This window comes from Gorilla gorilla, chromosome 22 (genome assembly GCF_029281585.2).
Source record: "Gorilla gorilla gorilla isolate KB3781 chromosome 22, NHGRI_mGorGor1-v2.1_pri, whole genome shotgun sequence".
Classification (NCBI taxonomy): domain Eukaryota; kingdom Metazoa; phylum Chordata; class Mammalia; order Primates; family Hominidae; genus Gorilla; species Gorilla gorilla.
In genome coordinates, this window is record NC_073246.2 from 43,414,003 (window position 1) to 43,431,061 (window position 17,059).

The 17,059-nt window shown below is 47.5% G+C and overlaps 1 non-coding gene across 1 annotated transcript; it reads left to right on the forward strand.

Annotated features, from left to right (window-relative positions):
* Nucleotides 1-15,431: 15,431 nt before the first annotated feature.
* On the forward strand, nucleotides 15,432-15,552 carry LOC115931888 (small nucleolar RNA SNORA32). Its single transcript, XR_004068312.1, has one exon. It is a non-coding gene; the product is annotated as a small nucleolar RNA SNORA32 (small nucleolar RNA).
* Nucleotides 15,553-17,059: the final 1,507 nt, after the last annotated feature.

Sequence of the window (17,059 nt, forward strand, 5' to 3'; positions counted from 1 at the left end):
AAATGAAGAGAGGTAAAAAATAATCTACCTCTCCTATATTTTTAACATTTTACTAAAATTTGTTTCTAAATGAGTAGTACAGTTTTTATTATGTGTTTCAGAACACATTACCTACTGTCTGTCAAGAGAAAATAAAGTATATCTGTTGCCAAATGCAATTTTATTTCCAGAAAGGTGGCTCTGATAGAATGGACCTCACTGAAGCCCTCCCCTAAGGCTAGGACTTTGCCCTCCTCCACTCCCACCCAACAAAGAGGAGTCTCTTCAGGGGTGAAGATAATCAGGATCATATTTTTTTTCATTGCTTTGAAAAGGAGAAAAGTGAGAAACATTATTCCACCTAGAATAAGTTTTTGAAGATCTAAAATTCAAGGTTTTGTTCACAAGTCTTTTTTTTTTTTTTTTTTTTTGAGACGGAGTCTTGCTCTGTTGCACAGGCTGGAGTGCAGTGGCGCGATCTCGGCTCACTGCAACCTCTGCCTCCCGGGTTCATGCCATTCTCCTGCCTCAGCCTCCCGAGTAGCTGGGACTACAGGCGCCTGCCACCACGCCAGGCTAATTTTTTGTATTTTTGATATAGACGGGGTTTCACCGTGTTAGCCAGGATGGTCTCGATCTCCTTGTGATCCGCCCACCTCGGCCTCCCAAAGTGCTGGGATTACAGGCGTGAGCCATTGCGCCCGGCCGTTCACAAGTCTTTATAATCATAAAATAAGCCTTTTGATCCTTGTACATTTCTTTTTTCCAGCTAAAATACATGCAAGTAATTTTTTAAAAATAGGTTAAGCCGGCTGGGCGTGGTGGCTCACACCTGTAATCCTAGCACTTTGGGAGGCCGAGGCAGGAGGATCACGAGGTCAGGAGATGGAGACCGTCCTGGCTAACATGGTGAAACCCCATCTCTACTAAAAATACAAAAAAATAGCCAGGTGTGATGGTGGGTGCCTGTAGTCCCAGCTACTCGGGAGGCTGAGGCAGGAGAATGGCTTGAACCTGGGAGGCGAAGCTTGCAGTGAGCCGAGATTGCGCCACTGCACTCCAGCCTGGGGAACAGAACAAGACTCCATCTCAAAAAAATAATAATAATAATAAGTTAAGCCAACCGGGCAATCACGGATGCTCCCACGGTGCTCACACTTAAACGCCTTTGAGGCTCTGGGTTACTCTGGGGCTCCCAAAGCCTTGATGGCCAGGCACTGCTTCTGCTGCTGCACTTACCCACCCCCTGCCCCTTCCACCTCCTCCCAGTCCCAAAACCCCACTGCCCAGTCAGAGAGTCCACTTAGGGAACCGCACCTGTTTTCTGTTTGTTTTGTTTTTTCCTGAAAATGGCTGGCCCAAAGGAAGGCTCATAAAACCCTTGAATCTCTGTGTTTGCAGAGAAACAAACATGAAGTATAGCTAAAGAGGGACTGAGCAAAGGGTCCGTGAAACACGCAGATCCATAGGGATGCGGGCGACAAGCTTCCGTGCTGAACAGGAGCGACCCTGGGGTGGCTGCCCGTCGCAGATGGCTAGGTCACTCCTCTTTCATTTCTTCAGGGACAAAGAAGCACTACACTGTGAGCCTGCTGTTATCACTCCCAACATCCGGTCAGGAAGTAAACCAACTGATCAAGGAGCAACAGTTCATCCTACTTGAGCACCTCTACTTCCAGATTTTGGGATATATAACATGCTGAGAACAACTTAATTGTCTATGCACATATATGTGTATGTGTGTATGCATGTGTATACATATGTGTGTATGCATGTGTATACACATATGTGTACAAACAGGCATATATACAGTATGTATACATAAATACAAATATAGTTAAATATATATTTATATTTATAAATATATAGTTAAAGATTCAAATACACAAGTGCCCATTTTTCCCACTGGTTTTTGGAAACTGTAGCTGCTTTAGCGAATCTGTCCTTTAAGAAACAAGAACTTTGGCCAGGTGCAGTGGCTCACGCCTGTAATCCTAACACTGATGGGGGGCCAAAGTGGGTTGATCACTTGAGGTCAGGAGCTTGAGACCAGCCTGGCCAACGTGGTGACACCCTGTCTACTAAAAATACAAAAATTAGCCAAGCATGGTGGTACACACCTGTAATCCCAGCTACTCGGTAGGCTGAGGGAGGAGAATCCTTACACCTTGCAGGCAGAGGTTGCAGTGAGCAGAGATTGCGCCACTGCACTCCAGCCTGGGTGACAGAGTGAGACTCTGTCTCAAAAAAGAAAAAAAAAAACAGAAATGAAAGCTTAAACCACCTGTGCCCCACACCACAAACAGCTCCCTGTGTAATTAAGGAGAGACTTTGCTCTTCCACCGTTTCCATTCACGTGACTGGCAAAGTCGTTCCAGGAGACTCCAGCCCCAGTAAATGGAATGGGGCAAATTTCTCATGGAAACCTCCAGAAAGACCCATCAGCTCTTCAATGGAAAGCAGCAACTTTGTGCTCTAAGATTCTTTGAATCTCTCACTTAAACCCCTTGCCTGGCTGTTTCCACCAAGCTTGGGCTGGTGCAACATGGTCCACACTCACTCCTCATCAACCCCTCGACCCCTGGACAGGGCATGTTCCACTTTATCCCAACTCCAATCTTCAGGGGGTTCCAACCTTGCCCTCCTGCCTCCCAGGCACTGCATGGCTTCAGTTATCACCGTGACTAATAAGCTCGTTTTGTGTTGGTGTGTTAGGGATCTGGAGAGCCTATGTCTGCCAATAACCAATGTCATATGTAAATATACAGTGATAAACTACTCAATAAAACTAACAAAGAAAATAAAACTGGCTATGTTCCTGGTTGTAAAAGTCTTCCAATCATGGGAACAAAATGTCTGCTGTAAAATAGTAAAGAATTCTACTATAAAAAGAAAGCGGGGCATGGGGAAGTTACTTCCTTCTTTACCTACTCTGTCCTTCAAAAGTCACCTGCAACCCCTTAGGCTAATGGCAGTTTGAAAATTAATATCTGAGATCCTAAAAAAATGGTCAAGAATTTCAAGATTCCTGCACAAGGTTGAGTTAGAGCTTTTAGATGATGAGGTCGTCACAGGTGACAGGAGGTCACAGGCATGTGTGTAGTGATTATGCTCGCCTCCTGGGTGTCACCCAGCCCCGTGTGTGAGATGCACGTGGAAGGTGAAAGCACCTGTGCTCAGTGCCTGTGAGCTGGCTCAGCCAGGCCTTTAACTGCTCACTGAAACACTGATTCCTGGTCACCCAGGCAGCACACTAGTAGGGACTTACCCCCAGGGTGGACTGTGGGTGCTGGGGTAGGGGTGAGGATACCCACCTGCCCAAAGGATAAGGAAGATGCACCAAATCATGCAGGGTGGAGCGTATCAGCTCCATGGACCCCTTAGGTCAGAGCACAGATTTGCCTTTCACGGTACCTGTAACTACTTCTGTAATCTCATACACAGATTGCTCAGCTTCCCTGAGAATTAGTTGCTTTATCCATAAAATAGGCATAATAATGTATTTCTGGGTCATGAAGAATTAAATTAACCAATGAATAGAGAGAGACTTGTGGACTACAAAGAGCTAGGCAAATACAAGGTATATTTTCCAAGAAGTAGAGAATTCAGGCAACTTGCAAAGCAGTCTAGGGCTGGGCTGGGCTGGACAGAGACATCCATACCTAGGGTTGCCATGTGTAGTTGTTCAGGTTGTATACGGTACAAATGTAGGGATGACTTTCACATTTGTAGTCATGAAGGATATGTATATTTAACATGATATTTTCCTGTAGATGCCTTAAAATGTCTTATGAAAAGGATGATGTATTCATATTCATAAGAAAATGTTGAACAAACTCATGGTGAGGTTATCTGTCCACGCCCTATTTTGTAAGGTGAAAGAAATTAAACCTTAAGGCTGAACTCTCTTCTACATGGGTTGTAACACTGAATCACAGTTTTGTATCTTAATTGTTCTTTGACTTACATATACAGCTGGAGGCCAGAAATAAAAGCATCAGCTTTTAAAAATGCATCAATCAACTTTAGATTGATCCAGAACAAAGCTGTCAGTTGATTGTAGTGGGCCAAACCAGGTACAATGTGTCTTACTAGAAACACAGAAGTTTACAAACATTTGAACTGACATCTTAAAACTAGGAGACTTCACATAAAATTCAGCTTTCCAGCTTCTCTTTGAAACATGGAAGACCTGGCTCACTGGGCCACCTTTTAGAGGAGCAGGAAGGAGCTCCCCAGCCCTGCGGGCATCTGAGTGGCAGCCCTGCAGGCAACTGAAATTCCACTGTCCTAAGCTGTTCCAGGAGGTGCTGGGATCTGGTCAACCCCTGATGCCAAGCAGCGAGCTCCAGAGACCCCGTCTCCCCGCAGAATGGAGGTCAGAAGCTGCCGCCAAGCACATGAACTATCTTGGCTTCCCTCTGTGCACCCTCTCCGCTTCCTAACTTCCCTAGCTTAGAAACAATGAGGAAAACGCTGGGCGCAGTGGCTCACGCCTGTAATCCCAGCACTTTGGGAGGCCGAGGTTGGTGGATCACCTAAGATCAGGAGTTCAAGACCAGCCGGGCCAACATGGTGAAACCCCATCTCTACTAAAAATACAAAAATTATCTGGGTGTGGTGTTGGGCGCTTGTAATCCCAGCTACTCAGGAGGCTGAGGCAGGAGAATCACTTGAACCCGGGAGGCAGAGGTTGCAGTGAGCCGAGATCATGCCATTGCACTCCAGCCTGGGTGATGGAGAAAGACTCTGTCTCAAAAAAAAAAAAAAAGAAAAGAAAAGAAAAAGAAAAAGAAAAGAAACAATGAGGAAAACGATGGAGGCCCCACACCTGCACCCCTGCATCTGCTCTGCAGGATGGCTGCACACATTTACTGCCCACCTGTGCTGGGAAGTTCAAAGAGAGCAGAACATGCAGCTTCCTGCAGCTTGTGTCCCAGCAAGGAGGGCAGAAACTAACACATAATGAATGTGCAGTGCCAGTGCTAAAAAAACAAAACAAAACAAAACAAAAAAGTAAAGCCAGGATAAGAGGCCAGCCTGACCATCGAAGGGGCTCCATCTCCGGCAGGAGTCTGGGAGGGTGTCCATGCCCAGGAGAAGCAGCAGGTGCCTCTGCTCAGGGAAGAGCTTTCAGGAGGGTGGTGAGAGTGCATTATGGAAGGCCCTGAACACTGCAGGAAGGATTCAAAATTGTATTCTGGATGGCTGGGACCAGAGAAATTACATATACTGGTTAACACTTCAGAAGAAACAGTCTGCTCTTTGCTGTGTTACATTTTTTTTTTTAGTAGAGATGGGGTTTCACCATGTTGGCCAGGCTGGTCTCGAACACCTGACCTTAAGTGATCCGCCCACCTTGACCTTCCAAAGTGCTGGGATTACAGGCGTGAGCCACCACGCCCAGCCTATCTGCTGTGTTACAAACGACGTGCCAGGAGCAGTGCCAAGGAGGGGAGGTCCTAGCAGAAGGCTTGTTCAATAGTGCTCAAGACATCCTAGAGCGGGGAGTGGGAATGGAGGACTAGCAAATGGAATGTGGGGACTGAGGGGAACTGGGCAGTCAGAGGTGACCCCAGGGATTTTAGTCTGAAGAGCTGAAGGAATGGAGCCGCCACCGACGGAGATGGGGAAAGCGGATGTGCAAGATGACATCAAGAACTTGGCCTTGGACATGTTCAACCTGAGGTGCTAATTAAACCGGGAAGAGCAGGTGGTGGCAGGCAGTTGGAGTTGAGGGGATGGAGATGTGAACTTGGGGGGCGCCGCCAGGGAAGTGCTACTTGGAGCTGGGGCCCAGAGGAGCTCCCCAGGGAGGGAGGGTCAGCCGGTGGACAGAGCTCTAGGGCTGCCCATAAGAGGCAGAATGGGGGGATTCCAGGAAAGATATGAATGAGCAAGAAGCTGTGAAAACGATTTCTGTCCACCTGGAAAAAGTGCACAGCACAGACATGGAAGGAAAGGAATGAGGATGATATTAAAGTGTTAAAATCCCACGTACTTGAGATAGTAACGATAAATAAAAATAAACCCAGTGTTGCCAGGGATGTGAGAAATAAAAGCATTATTTTGTTGCAAGAGGGGCACTGAAAATAGATTTAATGTAGTCGAGAGCAGGCACCAACTATGCGGCAGGAGTTACGAAACTCTGTCCCCAGAAATATTCTCTAAGTGGGGAGGTGGCAAGTTCAAAAAGAAACAAATGATAACAGCCTTCTCAAAGCTCTGAAAGCAGCGCTCTCACACTGGGCAAAGGCGGACCTCACCTCAATGCCCTGTAGCAGGGGACCCCTAAGCACGCAGAGGCTGGGTCTCAGCAGGTGGGTGTCTCAGTCCGCAGGTGCAGCGGAGCCAGTGGCCTTCGGTCCTACAGCTCAGCAGAACTCTGACTCCCAGCTCCCATGCCACCCAGGTGGCCAAGGAAAAGCTGGAAAGATGCACGGGTCACTCTCTCCAGCTCCCACCTCCTTCTCCTGAGAAATAAAATCCACAGCCAGCTCCAGTCTGCCTGAGGGAGAGAAAAGGGAAAAACAAAAGAAAAATACATAAATTAATATCCAAAAATAACTGGGCACGTACAAAACCACTACTAATGTCACAGCATAGGACCAGACAGGATCATAGGCCATGATCTTGCCTATAGCATGAGATTAAGCAAAATAATAGAATTAATAATAATAATAAAGTATTTGTTGTTCTAGATGAAGTGACTGACAAGGCTGTTGCCCCAAAAGTTGAAAGTAATCACATAATTACTTTCTGACAATAAAACTGCAAAGGCAGCTCACACAGGATCAGAGCATAGGTATTCAAGGTTACGTTTAAAAGATAAAAATAGCTTAATGCCAGTGAGATCTTATCTTCATGAATCAAAAGTACGGCATACAACTAAACATACAAACAAAAACAGAAGAATGTGCCACTAACGAGCAGGGTTGGCTGGCCACAGGAGTTTACAAAATGCCATCACGGGAATCAGTGCTAGTCGGGCCTGCTGTCAGTGAGGGCAAGGGGACCCAGATGGGAAGCAGGGGTCTCCTGGCCAGGGCAGCTGTGATTAGAGACAGAAGCACCTCATATAAGGGACAGAATGCTCAAGGTTCTGGTCAGAACAATCACATGTGTGTGTGTATGTGTGTGTGTGTGTGTGTGTGTATGTGTGTGTGTTGGGGGTATATAGGTAATATCTCCAGTGATTCTCAAATGTCATTCCATATAAGAGTTATTGAGAAAGCCAGACTTTAAAAAAATGCAAATTTCCAGGCCTTACCTCCAACGAGGCAGGTGTTCTTGGGGGTTGAGGTGAAGCTAAGGTCGGTGGTCCAGACCCCACTTGCTCCCCTCCCAGTGGTCTCTGGGCTTGGGGACCGTGAGACTGTCCTCTTTTTGCCTCTGGTGGGCTGAGAAGTCAGATCTCAGCCTGGAAGAGTGAGAAGCAGCTCTGCATTGTGACTTCTAGGGGGCATCCCCCTGTTGTCTATGAGAGCCCTACCTAGGGGGCAGGCCCAGGCCACCCCTCCCTACACACCCAGCCCTAGGTGCCTCTGTCTGAAGGTCACCCACTGTGAGATGGTCTGTGAGCCCCCTGTACCCTCTTCTTTTGCTTCCATTGTTGATAAATACATAAAAACACGGCCACGTGTCAACAAAAAAAGTGAAATGCTATAAAATATTTGAAGAATTTTATTCTGAGCCAAATCTGAGTGACCATGGCCCATGACACAGCCCTCAGGAGGTCCTGAGAACATGTGTCCAAGGTGGTTGGGGTGCAGTCTGGTTTTACACATTTTAGGGAGGCATGAGACATCAACCAAATGCATTTAAGAAATACATTGGTTTGGTCTAGAAAGGCAGGACAACTCAAAGTTGGGGGGGTGGGGGATGGGTGGAGGGTGCTTCCAGGCTATAGGTGAATTTACACTTCTTTTTTTTTTTGAGACGGAGTTTTGCTCTTGTTGCCCAGGCTGGAGTGCAATGGCGTGATCTCAGCTCACGGCAACCTCCGCCTCCCAGGGTCAAGCGATTCTCCTGCCTCAGCCTCCCGTGTAGCTGGGATTACAGGCATGCACCACCACGCCGGGCTAATTTTGTGTTTTTAGTAGAGATGGGGTTTCTCCATGTCGGTCAGGCTGGTCTCAAACTCCTGACCTCAGGTGATCCGCCCACCTCGGCCTCCAAAAGTGCTGAGATTACAGGTGTGAGCCACTGCGCCCGGCCAAATTAAACATTTTCTGGTTGACAACTGGTTGTGTTTGTCTAAAGACCTGGGATCCATAGAAAGGAAATGCTCAGGTTAAGATAAAAGACTGTGGAGACCAGGGTTCTTCCAAAGTCTCATAGTGGCTGCCCTTAGAGACAATCAATGACAAATGCTTCGTGTTCAGACCTTTAAAAGGTGCTAGGCTCTTAATCTCTTCAGGATTGGGAGGGCCTGGAAGAAACAAGATCTAGCTGTGTTAATAGAGATTCTTTACAGACGCAAATTTTCTCCCACAAAGGACATCTTTGCAGGGCATTTCAAAATATGGCAAAGAAACACGTTTCAGGGTAAAATACTTTGATTTTCTTATTTGTCACATAATGTTATGCCAGAGTCAGATTGGAAAGTCAGTCACGATATATAGGCTTAAATAAAACCCATCTGATGAAAATTTATAGTTTGTAGGAAATGACTTCCCAGACCCCTTAGATAGGAATTTGGGCAAGATAAAAAATCAGAGTTTAGTCCTTAGTTCACCAAAGATGAAGAGTTTATAATTTCATGGTACATTTCCTTTCTTAAGTCATCTGAGTTAGGTTGGCTGTAAAAATAACCTTACACCACTGGCTATTGGCTCCTTCTCTTCTTAGACCTGGACACAGTGCCCGATGTCCAAGGCTGAAAAGGTTTAGAAACATGACTCTAAGGTAAGACAGGGATTCCAGTGACAGCTACTGAGTCCGCTGAAATGCAGGGAGGGGTCCTGGGCTTCTCAGAACCCCACCTAGATTTGGAAGGAACCTCTCTGAGGGGTGCACATCCATGGACAAACTCCCGGGGCGCCTGGGGACTGACTTCCCCCAGAGACATCTGTCTTCCTCTCCTGCTGTTGCTAGGAAGCTGTAGGCATCCTGGAGTCTAGGCCCTGCCACTCTTAATCCAGAGGTGAAAAATAAAGAGGGTGTCCATGCGGCCACCAGGGAAGAAAGTCTTGGTCATTTCCTCAGTATCTTCTCTACCATCAGGGAAAAGATATCACCTCTTTCATTAGGAAAGACCCTGCAATCTGCCTCTGCTTCTAAACATTACGGTTTATTTTATTTTATTTTATTTTTGCATAGTGCATGCACCCAGAGCTTACTGTCTTCCTGGATTTCTGTTTTGTTTTGTTTTTGAGACAGAGTCTCACTCTGTCGGCCAGGCTACCGTGTAATGGCACTATCTCAGCTCACTACAACCTTCATCTCCCGGGCTCAAGCAATTCTCCTGCCTCAGCCTCCGGAATAGCTGGAATTACAGGTGTGTGCCACCATGTCCGGCTAATGTTTGTATTTTTAGTGGAGATAGGGTTTCGCCATGTTGGCCAGGCTGGTCTCGAACTCCTGACTCAGGTGATCCGCCCAGCTCGGTCTCCCAAAGTGCTGGGATTACAGGCGGGAGCCACCGCACTTGACCCTTCCTGGATTTCTTGTATTACTTTTAATAATAAAAAAAAACACACACAGGAAAAGAAATGATGTATTCCAGCCCTGTCCTTTGCTTCGTGGCTGTTACACTGACGTTGTAAGCTTGAATTTCGGGTCGTAGGCAATTTTCTGACAAAACCCCCCACTTCTGTCTCAGCCTGCTGCCCCTGCACCGCCCTCAGCATGAAGCTGAGAGAATATAGATCCCACCCCAAGGGCAAAGAGTCAACGGGTCCACATCCACACGTCCTGAGCACTCTTGCATTTATTTCACAAGTTAGTGAAAGCCAATGGGATCTCCCTTTCCGATGCTGCATGGGAGCAATGAGAAGCAGCCAGAGAGGCATCACCTGACCAGGCGGCTGGCTGGCATAGGGGGGTGGCTGTGGCCAGCTGGAGGGGTCTGCTGGGCATGGTGGGGGTGAGGGGCAGAGGACAGCACCTGAAGGATGCTTGGAGAAGGGATGGGGAGCAGAATCCATCAGGGCACTCCCAGTTCAGTAGCAGGGACTGTGCTGGCTGCTGGGGTATAAGGTAGTAGGAGAGCAGGGAGAAATGCAGTCAGTGACCAGGAGGATTTCTGGAAATCAACGCCGCAGTTCTTTACTTGGGAGACAGTTTTGTTGGGGATAAAAGCTCCTGGAGTCCAGACACTATAACCCGCTTGACACCTCTTGATTCCAGGAATTCACTCTGTGCTTGGGACGATTATAAAGAGGGACTGGCTGACCAGTGTGTTCTGCTCAAGTTGGTTACAACATTGATTTTGACATCAGACAAGTGGTCTTAACCCTTAGAACCGTCATTCCTGAGATGTGTAATCTAGAAAAGTTGCTTAAATTCCCCAAGCCTCAGTTACCTCATCCATGAGATGGGACAAAGACTGTGTATGCTGTAGGTTGATTGAAAAGACGAAAGCCACGAGGTACCTAAGGCACCAGCATGATGCTTACTGGATTCTGAGGAAGCACAGCCTCTCCTTGTCATACTTGGGCAGCATCTGACAATGGTCAAAATTCTTTCACGTGTGTTTTTCAGACCCCAGGTCAACCCCAAGATAAAGAGACAAAGAAAAAGTGTTTCTACTTTTAGAGAATACCTGTGATGATAGCTTGACGTAAAACCAAGGGGTGGGAGAGAATGGAACCAGCTGGAGGAATTAAAATGCCAAGGGCCAGGACTTAGGAAAGAAGCCTGTGGCTCGATCCTGAGCATTTTTGTCTGTTTTTTTTCCTAAACCTTTGTGTTTTTTTAGAGACAGAGTCTTGCTCTGTCCATCCAGGCTAGATGCAGTGGAGTGATCATAGCTCACTGCAGCCTCGAACTCCTGGGCTTAAGTGATCCTCCCACCTCAGCCTCTTGAGTAGCTGGGACTATGGGCACGCACCACCACACCCAGCTAGGTTTTTTAAAATTATTTTTTGTAGAGACAGGGTCTTGCTATGTTCCTCAGGCTGTTCTTGAACTCCTGGGCTCAAACAATCCTCCTGCCTCGGCTTCCCAAAGTGCTGGGATTACAGGTGTGAGCCACTGCACCCAGCCCTGTTTCTAAATTTTAAACTCATTGGCCAGACACGGTGGCTCAAGCCTGTAATCCCAGCACTTTGGGAGGCCAAGGTGGGTGGATCACTTGAGGTCAGAAGATCAAGTAAAGCCTGGCCAACATAGTAAAACCCTGTCTCTACTAAAAATTCAAAAATTAGCCAGACGTGGTGGCGTATGCCTGTAATTCCAGCTACTCGGGAGGCTGAGGCAGGAGAATCACTTGAGCCCAGGATACAGAGGTTGCAGTGAGCCGAGATCATGCCATTGCACTCCAGCCTGGGTGAGAGAGACTCTCTCAAAAATAAATAAATAAATAAATGTTTTAAACTCATAATTTCACCCATGGCATCGATGATGCAGACATGAAGCTGGACCCCCACCCAGCCATAGCTTGATCTGTATATGGAAAATGCCTTCCCTGTCCTGAAATTCAATAAAGAGAAAATGACAGAAGAACCACATGCACTACTGTTTTTACAAATCCTAGAGTCATGTAACTTCCTTAAGAAAGACATTATTAGCTGAGTACCATTTTATCGGGAGGAGCTGGGAGTGTGAGTGGATTTCATGGTGCCACATCAGCTCTGGTTTTGTGGCAATCAATAAAAGACACCCAGAGCAGCAGGAGCAAAGCCATAGAAGGGAGAGTTTATGGTCAATATTTTTGATATGTAGAACCTGTGATACCTACTATAAAAAGTAATTACAATAAATATTCTAATTTAAAATTTTCATCATTCATAATAGAACTGTAATCAAATAGGTTTGATTTTTAAGTGATGTGTCACAGGTCCAGTATTTTGATAAATGCTTCCTGAATATTCTCTCATTCCATCCTTGGAATAACACTGGGAGGTGGGGTTAGTAGCCCTGTTTTCCAGAGGAAGCACAGGGTCTGAGCTTGTTGTTCAATGTTGCCTGGTATTTGGGAGCTGGGCTGGATTTGGAGAGGAGAGGGGGACGGGGCTATGTCTACCTTCAGTATAGTCAGGCTGGACACTGTGTAGCCAGGGACGGTGCAGTCAAGGTGGGTAGGGATGCGGAGAAGGCACCAGCCAGGCCAGTGCCACCCTGAGTGGGTGCCAATAGACTTGTGCCTGGGCATGAACCCTAGGGGCAATCCATCTGCACCCAGACAACCCAGCATGGTGGCGGGGGAGGTTTCCCAAAACTCCAGCTTTATTTTTCGGTCCAGAAGGAAGCACTGGCCAGGGGTAAGGTTGTTGGAAGAGCATTCCCTGTTCCACGTGGGAGTTGGGTTGGTAGCCAGGGGCAAGCTGAGAAGCTGGGAGAGCTGGCAGGAACAGCGAGGAAGTGGCAGGACAGAGACGGAAGTGAGTCCTGACCTGTCCTCTGCCCATGCCTGCGTGCTGTGCATCCACTGCCCTGGGGGTCGAGGTGATGGCCCCGTACTGGCCCCAGGATCCACTTCTGTCATTCTACCAGCTGGGATTGCAATGATTTGTCCACTTGTTGAACGATTCAGCATTTTTTTTTCTGCTACTTTTCTCACTACCTGCATCTGAAAATACTTCTCTTCCCTGGTCAGCCTGCGGTCACCCCGGGGGATTGGCTTGCCGGTTTTTCCAGTTGGACCAGATGCACCCATCGGAGCTGCATCAGCCTCTGGGCCTGGAGGAGAGAATGTTTCCTTAGGCACATCTTGGCTGCCACCAGAAATGCCAGCCTCGCCGTGCATTATATGGACTCATGTGCACATCCAGGCAGGGTCCAGAGCCCAGGATGTTTGCATTCAGGCTCCAGGCCCCCAGTTTCCAGCGAGATGGCTGTCTGCCAGCCACCGAGCCCTCGGCCTCAGCCTCACCTCTGTAACGTGGGGATTTGGTGATCTGCCCAACCAGTGGCCACGTGAAATAATAGATCTGAGAATGCTTTGAAGAGAGAAGGAAGCACCAAAGTAGTCCACACCTGGCTGGGTGGGCCGGGGTTTCTCTGGTCTCGGCTCATTCCGGCTCATTCTCTATGTCAACACTGGCAAGACGCACCCACTCTGCACAAACTCTGGGCGCTCAGTGCTGCTGGAGGGAGGATGCGGCATATTTGCAAGAAGCCTACAAGGGGCCCATGCTAGTTTTGTAGAGGATGAAGCTTATACAATGTGGGGGAACTTCCCTAAGGAATAGTATACAAAATTATAAATACAAGAGCAGATCCAAAGCAGATCATATTTGTTTAAAATGAGAAATGAAAATATAATGGATTACAAATTTTAAAAAGCTAACAGTATCATAACATCACAAATCCACAAAAATAATATAATAATTTTATTAATTTTATAATTCCTTTTAAACTACAGCTTTGAGGTGCACACTCTTTGCTTACTTCTTAGGACAATAACTATAAAAACGGCATTCCTGCTGAGCACTCGGAAGGATACTTCAGCCTTCTCTTGACATGGTAGCTTCTGGCTCTGGAATTCTAAAACCCCCTTCTCTACTCCGTTTCCCGAAAACTTAAAGTGCTGGGCACCATGGGGCATACTGTACCTCTGTGGTGGGGAGACACCTGGCCCTGCACTTTGCCACCCAGCAGTCACTGTGTGTGTTACGTATATTCCTGGAAGCCATTCCCACGGCTCAGAGTTAACCACAAATCACCTGCACATGACTGCTGACAACAAGAACTACTCACTGGTCCCAACTTTGGTGCACCTCCCACTCCCTTAGCACTGCTCCAGTGTGCCTGACCACTGCACTACGGCCAGGACACCCAGAGAGGAGAGAGAGCATGAAGAGAAACAGACAGCGATCCTCAGCACTGCCATGAAAATAGCTTACTCTTGCAATGTTCGCAAAATGCCACAGCCATGCAGCTTTCTCCCAGGACTTCTAGGCTCCAGCTTTCCAGGAAATCTCCCATTTGAGCTCAACAGGAAAGTTCTGGAACCAACCTAGCTTCTCTGTAGTGCTTGGGAGGTCTGAACCCACTGTTCTCAAGCCAGTGAGACCTGGGCGGGCCCTTTACCTGGACTCCTCCAACCTGGACCCCTGCAAGCCCGTCTGTCTCTGCTTCTGCAGGTGAAGCGGGAGGAGGAGACCAAGGCCAGTGCAGCCCACCTGCCCTGCACCAGTGCACGGTCCCCACCCTTTCTCTTCCTTTCCGTGTCTTTACTTGTCAGCCACCTCACTTGATTAGTTCAGAAGAGACACAGGTAGCTCATTGCCTTTATCTCCTTATTAGTGAAGAGATAGCACTTGGTGTTTCTAGTCCAGGAAGGATGGAGGAGCCATCCCCGAGCAGACAGGGGTAAATTGGTGGTGAAATGATCACTGGGGTTCAGACAAGTTAGATCTGATATGAATTCTGGATCCCCAAAGGGAGACACCAAGGAGGCAACTGAATATCCGAGTCTGGAGTTGCAGAGAGGCCCGGGCTGGGGGCAGGAACGCGGGAGTCTTTCCCGTGTGGGTATCAAGACAATCTTTAATGCCATAATGCTGGCTGGGATCTCCCAGGAAGTGAAGCTGGAGACAAGAGCCCCATGCAGTTCCCTGGGGCACAGCAGAAAGCTCTAAGGAGGGACAGGAGGAAAACAAGGTGAAGGGAGTGCTTGGGCTAAATCGTGGCCCCCAAAATCCATATGTTGAAGTCCTAACCCCCGTACCTCAGAATGTGACCTTATTTGGAAACGGGGTCTTTGTAGAGGTGATTGAGTTCAAATGACGGCATTAGGGTGGGCCTGGTCCGATCTGACTATGTCCTGTAAGACGAGGAGATGAGGACACAGATGCACACAGAGGGATGACCCTGTGAGGACACAGGGAGGAGATGCCATCTGCAAGCCGAGGAGAGAGGATTCAGAGGAACCAGCCCTGCCAATAACTTCATCTTGGATTTTCAGCCTCCAGGACTTTGAACCAATAAATGTACGTTGAAGCTCCCCACCTGTGGGATTTGTTATTGCCGCTCCATACAGGTGGGGGCCTGGGAACCTGGACTCATACAGGTCGGGGCCTGGGAACTTGGGAAAATCGTGCATCGCAGAGTGGGGCCCAGGAGGCCACTGCTGCTGGGGGTCAAGTGAGAGTAAGGCTGGGAATGTCCCTCCTTCCCCGTGAGCGTTCTGAATTGTTTTCTGATAATAACGGAACAGATATGTTTGGAAATAGTTTAAAATCTGGTACCGTGACTGGTGCTTCACATATTTGTTTGTCTCAAAACACACAGATAGATAATCTATATAAAGAGAAAACAAGAAGACACAGACTGGAAAACAGATCTGGTTGTTACCAAGGCATTTAGCATGCAATTTCTCATTTGCTGTGGACACGACGAGAAGAGAATTCCTCGCTCGGTTTTCTGTCTGCCACCTTGCTAGCGATCAGCCCACTGGGAACATTTTATTAACCCCTTATTAAACTTTTATTAGTTTTATTTCCATTGCCTAGATAATCACTGTCCAATGAATACAATGCAAGCTAGAAAAAAAAACAAACTGCTGAAAATCCAGATGGACACCTTTTGTGGGGCAGAAATGGGACAGAAACGCTTAGCAGCAGCAGCGAGGGACATTGCAGCCACCAGCTGAAGAAGGGCTCCTGCCCCAGGGGTCCTGCGTGGTTTGGGGCTAGGGGTCATGGGGCCAAGAGGGCATCCAGAGAGACAAGGAGTCAGGGTCAGAATCAGACTCTGGGAGTGCAGGTTGAAATGAGAGTGCTGCAGACCTCCCTCCTGAAATGTTTGTAGCAAACTGGTCCCCAGCAGGCCTGGGGACAAGAAGGTGTCTCAGCAGGATGGGAAAAACTGAGATGCTGGGCCAGGGACACTCCGCTGACTTCTAGGCAGGGATTGTGAATGTCACGGTGAGACGTGGTCCTGGACGGAGACCAGCAGGCAGGAGGAGGCAGTCACGGAAATCCACAGAGAGAAAAGAAATTGCATAAGGAGATGGCACTCCTCAAATGGGGTGGGGCACCACAACTCCAGAACAAATGCCAATGCAGGGCACAGATGAGAAAAGCCATCATTAGAATATGCATCTTAGCTGGGTGTGGTGGCATGCACCTGTAGTCCCAGCTACTCGGGAGGCTGAGGCAGGAGAATCGCTTGAACCCAGGAGGCAGAGGTTGCAGTGAGCCGAGATCGTGCCACTGCACTCCCGCCTGGCAACGAGTGAGACTCCATCTCAATAAATAAATAAATAAATAAATGAGATGGGTTCTCACTGTATTGCCTAGGCTGGATTCCAACACCTTGGCTCAAGGGATCCTCCTGCCTCAATACAAATACCAATTTTTGTATTTGTAGTAGAGACAGGGTTTCACCATGTTGGCCAGGATGGTCTCCATCTCTTGACCTCGTGATCTGCCCACCTTGGCCTCCCAAAGTGCTGGGATTACAGGCGTGAGCCACCGCACCTGGCCAATTTTTTGTTTTTTTATAGAAATAAGGTCTCACTATGTTGCCCAGGCTAGTCTCAAACCCTTAGGCTCAAGCAGTCCTCACACTTCAGCCTCCCAAAGTGCAGGGATTACAGGCATGAGCCACCATGCTTGACTTCAATTAAAAAAAAAAATAGGCATTCTTTCCAGGAAAATTAATTTTACAGAAAATCTGACATAGACTTTAAAATAGGTATGCGAAGTCCACTCACAGAGATAACTTCTATTTCTCTATTTGGATTTCATGATGCCCCGGAGTATCTTTTATGCATAGGAAAGACGATTTGCAATGACTTTTTTAAAAAATATATTTGATGTTTCAACAGCTACAAATTTTAAAACATGGTTTTTCCTTAGGCTTTCATGTTTAATTCCTCTTGTTCTACTTAGAAATCTGGAGAATTTTGATAATCACTCAGAAAAGGGGCTTTACAATTTTTATTAAATGTTCTCAAATGTTTTGAATT